Raw genomic sequence first — 14148 nt, forward strand, 5'->3', positions numbered from 1 at the left:
GAGTTTTAAAAGATGTATCCTTCCAAGAGATCCTTTAACAAGAAATTACAACCTTTTGGCTATCAATGGTATTGTATTGAATAAACATTTATTTGATCGAACACGTACAACCCACAAAGCAGTATTACATGCATTGCAGGTCAATATATCTTGTTTGTGTTGAACGATCCACCGATATTGGGATGTTGGTTACATATGTCATCTGAATTTGACAACTACACTTAAAAATATATGTTCCGCTGAATATTGATAGTTTTGTAGAGCAAGAATAATCTGACCAATAACATCATCATAATTGTTTCACCTCAATCATTTTCCTTACCATTTAAACTTGAGCGCGTGTCGAAACGCTGATTAAATTGACTATTTGTAACTATTTGAAATATATTTCTGAATCTGCAGTTTGTTTTAGTGTGTTCTTATAATATCAAAACTGTATATGTGTAACGTCATTAAATGCCACGGCGCTGTCTAGCAATACAGAGGCACGCGTGTACTGCGGGTATTGCGTCGACAGAATACCACGGCGCGATCCGCTACCAGGTAAACATTATCATGGATATTGAGTACAAAGTAAGTAATTACGTAAATGTTGTAAGATGTTGTCCATTGAGATTGTAACATACTTTACGATCTAGTTATACCATTTGATTTAACATAATATATTCTGTATGAAAGTAATATAAGATGTATCCTAATTATGGGTCCTCGTGTTTCTTGTATTGTATATTCTGTTTATTGAAGAATTTACTGGCAGTTATACGGTAGCTTGTAAGGGTAATACTTCACTCCAATTACTATACAAAACTTACTAAAATGATTAACGAAAATTTAACACCCATCAAATTGTGTTCAGAGTATCAAGTTTTATTTTTGATGTATTTCAACGTTGTATAAGATCCGAGGTGGGGTCTGATCAAGTATCAAGAACAAAATATTTAAATAAAATAAAATTTATTTCAATAAAGTTGTCAAATTGATAACTATACTACATTAATTTTAGATGGTTTTAACTGCTTGCTTATTTGTAATTCAGTATAACATGGAACAACAACAATTATATACTGTACATTTAAAAATGTTTATTTCATATCAAAAACCAACCACCGGTATGCCACAACACACATTCTCGACTTGAAAGATAATATGGTTAAGGAAGAAGATTTATTCTTCTACTTTGACAAAGTAATGAAAAGTTTTGTATCACTTACTTGTGCATTGTTTGCCTTTCTTTGTTTACATAGGGTTGCTATAAATCTTGAAACTTTTAAAAGAGTTAATACCATTGAAAATGCTTGTTATTTTACAAGCTTGTTATTTTTGTTTTTGTTGCTTGTTGTTTTTTAAATGCTTGTTATTTTTGTTTTGTATTACAGTTTCAAATGACCTTAAATAAGTTTTAAAAGTTGGAGAGCAATATAATTATGTTGGTAGAATAATTTAAACCGTCTAAAAGAGTCTCTCGGTGTATATAGAGTAAAATCATACGTATAATAAGATTAAGATTTATTTCATAAATATTTTAAGAGTTTAAAGACTCAACTCTGTACTAAGAATCAAGCATTTGTATTTCCACAAAATGCAGGGTTACATTACTGGAAAACGTCAGTACAACTATAGCTAAAATAAGAGAAAAGTACAAGGTTTCTCACCGAAAAAAAGCATTTCCTGAAACTCTCTATGCAGAGAAACAAAACAGCACACAACGCTCGGTTTGAAAATAAAAAAATTACTTACATATTCTTCTTTTAGATTAAAAAACTCTTTAACCTTGTACTAAGGGTTTGCCAAAAGGAACCTCTAAACATCTTTCCTGAATTTCGTATCTTGCAGATTCCGAGCTACAAAAGGAAGTTTATTAAAAAAACTTGTAACTAAAAACATAATTTGACGTCTGAACCTAACTTAACTTATCATGTGGTAAGTAAAGATCAATTTTCCTAAGTTTATTATAGGGATGGATGTCGCCTCTTAGCTCAAGAGAATCTCACTCCTTCTTGATTTTGAGCAAAGACTGATATATATAGAGGTTACAAACCGTCATTATGTTCTCAGCCACAAATATAGGTTTACAATGATCCGAGTATTCAGACTAATATGTATTCGACCAATAGTGTCATAATTAGGGAAAACATAAACGAAATGGATAACTTTATTTCTTATGTAACCAAACTCTTTTTGCAGCATCGTTAAAATCATTATGATAAAAATCAATACAGAAGGCATGACAAATCCTATTGTATACAGCTAAAACAAAAATATGGATGAATGCAGAAATGCATATATAGCTTTGAAAATCACATATATAAACATTATAACTTATCTGAATATTTACGGTCTAAAAACTTGTGTGGAAGATTGGAGATGTTTATTGAGATATATGAGAGTTTGTCTTGAAAAAGTGATGGAAGGTTTGTATTACTTCCCTGAGGTATATTAGATTTTGCTGTGAAATCTGCGAAACTGTTTCTTTCCAACAAAACATTTTATATTTTTAAAATTGCGTTTGACTGTTATGATTTCATATTGCTAATTAAATACTTTCCCTGACCATCCTTACATTATCTAAGGGCTGTCCAAAAGAGTTAAGTTGTTGTTCGTCACGAATGAAGCATTGAAAAATCAATTATGTTTTTTTATCTAGCTTTGTAATGTTTTTTTCAACACATTTAAGAATATTATCTGCAACATAGTTGATGTTTTATGATTAACCAGTGTTATTTTTTCTAGGTAACATTACATAGGGTTAAGGTTGGTTAAGTTGCCAAGTCAGTATCAAAAGAATTTATCTAAAGTGACAATAATGAATCATATACACATTGGCATACAGGGGTCAATGAAATAAAACTAGCTTTCTTTTTTGCACTACCATTTCATAAAGTATCTTTTTTTGTGAGTACGAGTAAAACTTTTTGAATACTGGTCTTTATACATGTAATGTTTGAATATTGTTATATACCATAGTTAAAAAGAAGCTTAAATACCTACCCAAATCGGTCCCATAACTCATGCCTAATTTTTTTTCGAATTCTCTTATTGAGAGGTACATTCACTGGCCAACGAAAAAACAATCTAAATAAGCCTTGACGTGTTAGTTTCATAATAGAAATGAGATCAAAAGAAATTTCAGACAGGCGAGATACGACTTAGGTCTTAGGTCAAAGGAATCCCGTAGAGAGAGGTCGATATGTCTAGACGCTTTACTCTTCCCACATTCTCGCACTGAATGTATTGTCTCATTTATACTTTCATACAAAACATTTTTATTTTATATTGAGCAATACAATGTTCGTTATGAAGTTTATATTTTTTGTAAGATAATAAGCAAAAACTTTAAGAATCATTACAAAATTGTACGCTGTTTACAATTACGAAAATATGTTTCGACTGATTTTTCTTCAAGACTATCAATGGTCACTAAAAGAGCATGAAAAAATAGTTTCGACGAATTTACATCCTATTGATGTGACCTGTTACCACATTTTCTGCACTAAAACCATGTAGACTATTTGCTAATGTAACTATGTATCAACTGCTGAAGATAATTCAAGTTTTAATAGACATTGCTGTTAAGGTGGTGGTTTGGGGATAAATTTAAACCTTAGTCCACCATGGTGGGAGGGCCAAACGTTCAATACAGATGTGAGGTATAGCGTCCTCAATCGGGTCCTCATCGGATTTGGTGTTTTGCCACGTCTGCCGATGCCAGAACTCGGACCGATATCATAAATACGTTTTGTCAAACATGAAGATAAAACACATCTAGTAAGCAATGTACAATACGATGTAAAATATATTTTATATTGGTCAGCAATGAACTTCGTTACATTTTGAGGGTTTATGATATTCATACATTACTTTGTAACATATGAAAATGTTAATTTCGAGAACTACTATTACATTATTGCAGTGTATAATTTGAAAATTTATTTAGTTATTGACATTTGGCATTTTAATGTGAAACTGACTGTTGTTATTTACTATAATGTATAGGAATAAAAATATATAATGTAACAATCGAAGATTACTATTATTCTTCAAACTAGGCTAAAATATAGTTTTGAACTTTTTATTATTCACTTAAGACTTGTTAAAGGTATGAACAATTAATTAACCACCGACTCAATTCCTTACAGTACCGTACAGAAAATATAACATCAAAAGTTTTATTTGTAGGATTATCATGTGATATTTTTTATGTAAAGGTTTTAAGTAATCGAATTTACACTATACTTCCTTAATTTTATATAAAAAAGAAACTAGATTCTCTAGCAAACCATCTATTTGGTCACGAATACTAGTTGTAAATTTTTGACTAAACGTCAAAGTACTACTGAATGTTACTAAGGGATCATTCAACATCCGAACAACCAGATTGTTCCCATTGTCCACTGTATCATGACAGGACCATGCGGGAGATGAATGTGATGAACAGATCAAAGCAGCGATGACAACGCTCTGAATAATTGAACAACCAGATTGTTCCCATTGTCCGCTGTATCATGACAGGACCATGTGGGAGATGAATGTGATGAACAGATCAAAGCCACGATGACAACGCTCTGAATAATTGAACAACCAGATTGTTCCCATTGTCCAGTGTATCATGACAGGATCATGCGGGAGATGAACGTGATGAACAGATCAAAGCTGCGATGACAACGCTCTGAATAATTGAACAATCAGCTGAGTCCGACACAGCTTTGATATACTCACCTCTATCTCCTTGTTAACTGTTGTATTTCAAAGGTTTCTATTATATACACGTATCTTCTATATTAATACGATTGCATCATGTTTAAACATAGTATGTTGCACACTATGGCATAGTCACTATAGCATAACTATTTTCGACACGAGGTCAACTTTATCAACCATGATCGGAAAGCAAATGAGGTTAAAGAGACACTTTTAGCTCAAATGATGATTAAATATTTCGTCATATAAGACCATTGTGGAAATTTGTTTAGTTCTTTAAGTTTGGTCTATTGGAAATTAGGTAAAAACTAAATTTAAATTAGGAGCCGGCAGGATCAAAAGGATAAGTCCATCAATTAACACTTAAAAAATGTCTTTTGAATGGTGTTGGGAGATAAATGAGACCAGTTTTTCTACATTTAACGTAAGGAAATGTACCGGTGATATCTTCAGATATAGCTGATTTGTTTTTATCCTAGGGATGGAGAGAGAAAAATATCTACAAGTATTGAAAACCGTGAATTTCACTGCAGTATTTAAAAATTCAGAACGACAAGACAACAGTAAAGTATTCATATAAATATTTTATTTTTTAGACGGGTCACTGTAGTCACCTCTCCCCAGAGGACGATATTGTGGAGGCTGCAGAGTTCCGATGTATTTATGAGGAGCAAAGTAAATAATTCAGCACCACCTTCACGCCGGCTTGACTTTTAATATTGGCCATGGCTTGTCTGCTTCACTACGGGCCAATGATTGTACATCATCGACCACAATAGACTTTATAGTAGGGGAATGGTATAGATTAACAGTATTTTACCAATCGGGGAATGTCATTGTTATGGTTGTAAAATATTACATTCATTGGCTCTGTTTTACCTCCACAACGACGAACTAGTGCTGTAATAGTATATTTCGTACCTAGGGCAGAAAATGAGGTTTTGCAGACTCGAGATAGTTTTTAAGTGCAAGACGAAGTCGAGAGCTTAAAACGATCGAGAGCTGAAATACCATTTCGGTCCGTGGTACGAACGCTATTTTTCACCACACTATATCCTATTACCACTATTCACCACAATGATAATACACACTGATAGTCAACACAACTACAAAAAATAAGGTTATGTGAAAAGATAATTTGAGGAATTGGCAAAAATAATAATAAATATTTGCTAGGCAGCCGTGACAATAAATTAATTCTATTGCAATGCTATGGATACTGATTTTGTCTTTAATATCCAAGAAAGTAAGCGGGCAGCTGATTTTGTGGCTCTAGGGATGTAAAAACCTGGTCCCCAAATAACGATGACAGCTGGCATGGCCAGAAACGTAACTTTCAGTTACCAATTAATGTATGTAAAACAGCTAAAAACATCATAGTGTGGTAAAAAATACATAATAGTTCTTTACCCACTTTTTTACTGTTACTTAACAATATAAAGTAAATATATACATCCTAACAGGTTGTACCATTTACTTGCGTAGTGAACATTTACTCAACACATAAAGTCTCCCAGTGATCAGCTGTGCAGCGGTGATAAGGACCGATCTTTGGAAAGCCGGTCTCTTGAATTATTTACACCACAGATGCCAGGTTTACGCTTTGTTCTTACCTTAGGTTTGTCGAGATTGACGAACCCTTACAACAGTTGGATATTTGATCGTGAAACCAAATTATACAGCTATCGAGTTTAGAGTGTACTTCGACCTTTATTGCTTAAACTGCTCTCTAAAACTTAACTAGGATTGCTTTCAGAGCAGTGAAAGGCAGTTGATCAGTACTACTCTTCTCTTTTTATTCCCCTCTCTTTAAACCAAAAACATACTAAACTTTTTATTTTTTATATGGAGTCATGAGTTTTTTTTTTAGGTTTGGATCTCCCTAATCTGTTTTTTTACCCCTATACCCAAACATTCAACAAAATCCTTCTGCTGTAATTCGATAAGTACGCAGTACTTTTAGTAGTATGCCCAGTCTCAAGAAAAGTTGATTAAATATGTTGACCTTATGGTTGCCAGGTTCTTGAAGTATGTTGATGTGAGTCCGATTTACATATCGCCTGATATTTAAAAAAATCTACTCTTACAAACACTTAAAATTTAGACCAATCCACGTGTCTTTAAGAGCTTACTACAGCTGACTTAATTTCAGAATTAATTAAGATCTAACATGTTATTTTTCAATCCTTTCACCCAACTTAACCATAGCTCCAGATTGACCTTTATAAGCGGATCTGACAACACAGCTGATCACCTTATACTAACATGACGTCACATATTGTTGTTGTTAATCGGATTGGCTTAGTGACCTGTAGATGTTTACCTTGCTGTAGCTAAAGCCTCACTATACTCTTAACACACAAACAGAATATATAAAACACTAGGGAAGATCATTAAATCGAAAATTCCAAGTTAAAATTGTGACATTTCTTTCTAAAGATAATTTATATTTTAAATATAGTTTGTTGCATATATTTATAATACATTTTCACATCTGAATCATATTTAACCTTATGCTATGCTTGAACAACATATTAATCATTTTTGTCCATCATAACTTATTAGTTGTATTAGGTATTATTTATGATAAAGTTACAATTTTGTAATATCGGTTTTAGAAGCATACCTGATTTCAAAAATCAGTCTAGCATAGCGTGGATATGACTATCAAATAACTTTTACAATAAACATTATTTAATTTCTACTAAAAGTAGAAACACATTTAGTCCACAGATTTTTACCAGCAATCTATAAATTTGTGTAGTTTATTATTTACAAGAATTGTTTCACATAAAACTGCACAACACGTCGACCACAAAACATATGTAGATTGTTGTGATCCCGCCAATGTCAGATTACAGCTGGCTCGACCACTGTATCATGTAGCCCCGCGGTCATTGTGGTTGTGGTTCATATGATAGTGCTGACTGTAATTAAACCAGTCCTCGGTACAATATTGTTGATTTGGGTTTCGTTATAATCACTAATTTGACTCGTTATAGTTTCGATTGATTAAATATACTCATTCTATTCCAATTGGTAATAATAAATTTTTCGAAAGGTTTTTTCAGAATTTATCGGAACTTACCTAACCTGTGTGTACGAGTATTTCATATTAGTATCTTACATAAGTGATTCTTACTAACTTGATGAGTTGTATAATCTTTAAAATGGCCATCCATTATTTTTCTAAGCACTTAATATAAATTCTGTCATTCTTTCTGAATTATAAACCTGATGTTCCTCACAGAAAATAGGAACTACTACTATCCACTATACTACTAGTACTACTGTACCTACTGTACTACTAGGTACTATTTAACCCATATAGTAAATTAACAAATACTTGATTCGTATTAACTATGAGAAGGCGTTTTACAGTCAAGCCATAAAGAATAACTTATCATATTCGTATCTCGTAACAGCTTTGAAATCTTGTCAGTCTTTATGTAACCATTTTTTTTTAGAATTCAATATCCTAGTCCTAATGAAGATACGAATTGTAAGAGTGTTAATCAATTCCATACCTTTTATTATAGTATTCTCAAAGTATAACTGTACTTACAGCATACACACATTATCATTAAATAACATTACAAATATTTAGTTTTATATAAAATAAGACCTTTTACCTGTACCAGTTTGTGTCAGGTACCATATTGTGGTTGTAGTGACATCTCCTATGGCACGGACTATCGATAGACTGCTTTGGATATTTCTTGCATTTAGAACTCACATTTGGAATATGGATATGGATAGTACATATTTCTCATCATACATTCCAGCTATAATAATGTGTGAGTGTTTGTATATCGTTGTGATTGTGTCAATTTATTTTAACTTAAAAGTCTAAGTACTCTGAGGAGCGTAAGTCCCTAAGATCTACATTGTGCCCTGCTCTTCTCTACAGAATTAACCTCGTCGACCATATAAAGCTATGACATCACCAAAGATAATTGGGTTGAATGCTTTGTATGCCAAACGTATGTGATTTGGAATTTCCAAGAAACCAAAACAATGTTAAAATATTTGGTAATTCTAAAAATAATTAACGGATCTATATTTGTGTAACTTTAATACTTCAGCTAACTCTGAAACAATCTTCTATATCTCAACTTATCAATTTAAAACAACATCAGAAAAATATGTTATACTAGGGGACCTGTGTTTGCAAATTGAGCATTTGAATATGAGATTAATTCCAAGGACCAATGCGATACCTTTTTACTTTACTATGCTTGTTTTTATAACAGATCTTATTTGTTGCTTTTAGGTCAACAACACAAGTATTTACCGAACCTAATTATTAATGTTTACAGTTATAACAAATTAAGTGGCCTATTTAAAATCCATCATCATAAACTGTTTTGACTTTTATTTACAATCCGTGGTAAAAAATTGAATTAAAAAGGCTGAATCTTAAAAGGAACAGTAGTTGAACTTTAAGAGCAGAAACCACGTTTTATTTCGTTGAGATTATTATTTTTTTTTTATTAAATAAATGGATCCACAAGTTTAACATCAATCTAAGGGTAGATACAAGCATGTAAGATGGAGATAATTAACTTAGCCTACGCAGGACTGTCTCACATGTCAAAGCCTAGGAACAGGCTGAGAACATGACTAGGATTACATTTTCATTACCCGTCACAAAATAGCATCCTTTCTCAAAGGCTTTATACTGATTTGTTTTTACATCTAAGCTGTGTCCATGTTTTAAATGCTTTCAACATGAACTAAAAGTATTTATAACTTTGGCAAACATACTAAAATGAATTATCTTTGCACTATGGCATTATATTTATTTATTAGTATTTAAATCCTAATAAACGGTATAAAATCAAATATATCACATACCGATGTTAATCTTGCAGAAGCGATGAAACTATTAGGATATGCTAAAACTAGTACTTATAAATTTTAAAATATACTATAATAAGGAAAATATTCAGCTTTAGTAATAAAAATAAATGAAGTCAAAAAGATAAATCTATAATATTTTTTTAGATGTTTGCCTTGTATGAGAACCTATAAGTAATTTCCCTCATTTTGTGTAAATAAGAGAACATATTAATGGTGTACATAATAGTGTCAGTATTGACATGTTGAATATTTGAGATTCGAAACCTTTGACACATAAACCGCAGGTATTCCAATGGTCAAACATACTTGTAAATAAGAGTTTTAGACAATTATTTTACCCAACCCGCCATGTTAAACTTTCCTATCCCAAGCGTGATGTAAACAACATTTTTACTTCACGAGTGAAGTTAAATTTCAAAAACTCACTCGGTGAAGTAATGAAACCCATTTATAGCTATTTACCTTACAAGTGTAGTAAGAGCGTTTTTACATCACGCAGGTGAATGTTGTGCAACGAGCGGAAGCGAGTTTAATAATTTACCTAAGTGATGTAAACACGGTCTTGCGTAACGTGTAACGTACAAGATTTTACCTGACCCGACAATTTACAGGAGGTTACGAACAATATTTCTCATTATCCATTTAACTCATCTTCTAACAGTAACCTTCATTTACAAACAAAATCTAGGTTAGGAAAATTCTTCAAAACATAACTCAAGCCCACAGCTGATTTCTAGCGTTGAACGTCGTTGGCTCCATAGAGGTATATATTTTAAGTTAAGCACTCAATGTTATTTAAATGGGTTTCATTACCTCATCGAGTGAATTTTTCTCAACTTTACATCACTCGAGAAGTAAAGAAGTTGTATCACGTTGTATACATCACGCTTGGGATTGGGAAGTTTAACATGGCGGGTTAGGTAAAATAACATTGAGTGCTCAACTTAAAAATTTACCTCTATGGAGCCAACGACGTTCAATGCTAGAAATCAGCTGTGCGCTTGAATTTTATTGTTTTGCTTTAAAGAATTTTTTCTAACCTAGCTTTTGTTTGTAAACGAACGTTTCTGTTAGAAGATGAGTAAAATGGATAATTAACATAATTGTACGTAACCCTCTGTATATTTTCGGGTCAGGTAAAATCTTGTACGTTACACGTTACGCAATAGCGTTTTTACATCACGTAGGCGCATGTTGTGCAACTCGTTGCAAAAACGCTCTTACTACACTTGTAATGTAAATAGCTATTACAGCATATGTAAGCCAAACTCAGTCTAAGGTGGAAATCAAGTGTGCTAAGCACGGAGACACACAGTAAATGCTTAGCCACAATATTGTAGACGTGGTTGGGACCGAGCCAAGAAGGCTAAGAAACCGACTTTCAAGTATATTCAGCCTTCTTGCGTATTTAACTTCTTAAAGGGAATCAAATACGTTTTGGGCTGTTAATACTATTTAAATTAAATGTAGCCATCAGTAAAAATTTTTTACAAGTAATTTAAATAGGCTTTTAGTCCTCCTACCCTTTATATGTGACTTACAAGTAATAGTTGGACATGTCTGGTGTAGTGATTCGAGTTCTGGACTTAAGTCCTGGAGTAACAGGTTCGAAACCTGTCAAACAATAACTTATGTATTGACACTTCTGTTGGTTTAAATAGACCTTTAACTTAAGCTGGTTCAACTATACTAAATAAATAAAATCAACAAACGTACACATACTGTATCCCATTAGCATGTCAATACCCCTTGCAATGGGTAGTGGTAGTAAAAATATGATATGGGGAAAATCACAACCTTTTACTGCATTGGACATTGTATAGAACCATTTGAGCCTTTATTGTAAAAACTTGGATTTCCCGTTATTTTATGGGTTTTATGGGGAAATCGTCCTATGAAACCAAATTTAAAAACAGTCCTTGAGATAGTATTGATTCGTACCCACACATCAAATTTCAATCAAAATCGAACCACAGGTGAAATCTGTAGCTCTGTATCAAAGCACGCATATAAAGACATATACATCACTTGGAAAACCACTTTTTTGGGTTTGGGGGGGCCCAAAATGGATATTTCCACCCAAAACTCAATCTCGAATATATTTACCACAACAATACGTTCTCCATACCTCCTCTAATAAGCCAAACTTTCTTCATAAGTATAGAGTGATAAAGTAAAAAAAATTACTAAGGGGAGAAAACTTAATGAAAAATAAGTAGCTCTGTGTATATTATCTTTACAAAGGATTAACCATTTACTTAGTGACTAAATCTCTTGTTATGGCTGAAGTACCGGTAGTAATTAAAGTTTCATTGAATTTACCTGAATTGAAAACCCAATTTACAGGGGAATCATTATTTATTTCTATTCATTTCAAATAAAATATTATAATTTTTTTTAAAGTATTTGTGTTGAAACCTCGACAAAATTTTATTACCTTGCATTTACCATGTTTTAAAACCACCGTTCGCAATGCAATATTGCAATACGACTGATCGTTATGTGACGAAGTTTAATGAATCGTTAAACTCCAAATTATTGTTGTGATTACCAACAAACTCATGTTTGATTTATGTTTTATTGTCATTAAAACTTGAATTACAAAGCTCAAATATGTACAAAGCGATTTTAGTAATTGTTTGTTCGACATGTCCATTCATTTTCGTTCCTGAAATACCTTTTACAGTTTAAGATTATAATTTTAATTAAAATTCAGTTGTAAGCACAATTTCTTTCTATATCAAATATTTAATAGAAAAAAGTAAGCATTAATATAGCTTTGAAACCATGTTTAAGATTGATTATCACTTTAAAATTTAATAAACAAATTACAGAACTTTCACAAAACGATTAACATGAAATAAATCTGTGTAGCAAAATGTGTACAATTCCGACAAGTTAGTACATTTTAATGTTTCTTAGCAATGGTCATAAACCTATTATGTAAAAATATAATAGTTTTTGTTTCATAAAATGTAAAAAGGGGACATTGATTCACAATAAGCTTAGGTTGACATGCTAGGGCCACAAGGTCACCCTTCTCTCAATACAAAAAGGGGACATACCTAAAAGTTGGTAAAAGAATGAAAACCCTCTACTCTGTGTTACGAAAATTAAATAAATCAAAACCATCTAAATTAAAAATAAAAACTTAAGTTTATTTGATTTGTCTGACGATGCACCATAGTTGGTGAAAGGAATCATAAAAATAAATGTTTATAAAATATTAGTGAAGTTTTTATTTCAAATTGTATTGAAATGAAATTAATGTTAACAGTTCTTTATGAAGATTAATCTAAATCTATCACAGTTGTTTTCCTACAAAGATGATAAAGGATCATCCTGAAAGGGTAAGGCTACCTTATGCAACCAATGTATGCATATTTACCAGTCTCAAACACATTTATTATGCGTCTTGAGGGATTGGGGTTGTTCAGTAAGACATATGAGTGTTTGGCTTGACAAAGTGATGTAAGATCCTTTACGCACCAGAGTCAGTATTCATTTTCATTTTTATCCGTCTATCCGTTGACAACCATTACGTACGTAACTCTATTCTCATTATTATGATAAAATATTGAATTTGTAATTATTTTTTCCTTTATAGATTCTTGTACTAAGATCACCTATATCTAGTTGATTACCTAGTAGTATTACCTAGTAGATTCAATTACTAATATACCTATGGCATGATTGGTCTGCGAAAGAAGGCCTCTTCGGCGAACTAACGAAAATAGTCTACTGATCGACGTTTAGGGTGAATTATAGCAACCTATCTTCGGTAAAACTACAAATCCAGCAAAAAAGTACTTATTATATTCATATACATATGAAATGGAGGGAAGCCACCTATGTCATTTTAACCCATTATATGAGTGAGGGATGAGTGTAGAATGAATTGTATTGCATTGTGCAGCTTTGTTACTGACCAAGGTCATATGTTTCATTAGTCAGAACCATTTGAAATGTCATCCAAAATCTACACACTTTTCTGAAGATTATACAAGCTAATAAGTTTCAGCTTCGAAGTCACTTGATGTTGGTGTTTATTTCAACGGTGTCAAAACTACAAAACTGAATCCAACAGTATTTTGACAAGACATAATTCATAAATATAAAAGGTAAATTTCAATTACGAGTATTAACTCAGATTTGACACATACTGTAACATATTGGTTATGTTCTTACGTATACGTTGTATACGCATCCGTACGTAGTAGAGATTAACATTAAACTAGTTCAAAGTAATAATGGATCGCAATTTTGTATAGCAAATGTCTGGAAATTATTGAGTTTAAGTAGAAGAAGGACAAACTTCAACACTTATTCTCATAGCGTGACCTAGGCTATCAACTGCTATTGATCTTACTGGCTACAATAAGCTTACCAGTGAATGGCGTGTAGAATGCGAATAGAGTCATGTTAAACAGAATTTGTATATGTTATGCATTGTTTGTTTATTTTCATTACCATGAATAAATATCGTCGAAGCAATAACAATGTTCTCCTATTGTTTATCTTTATAAGGTATTTCTCTATAACAAAGAATTTTGTGTAGTGAAGAGGTGTTAAAGTTATATTTCCTAG

Source organism: Macrosteles quadrilineatus, unplaced genomic scaffold, assembly GCF_028750875.1.
Source record: "Macrosteles quadrilineatus isolate MER2022 unplaced genomic scaffold, UCM_ALF_1.0 Scaffold_5__1_contigs__length_97177068, whole genome shotgun sequence".
Classification (NCBI taxonomy): domain Eukaryota; kingdom Metazoa; phylum Arthropoda; class Insecta; order Hemiptera; family Cicadellidae; genus Macrosteles; species Macrosteles quadrilineatus.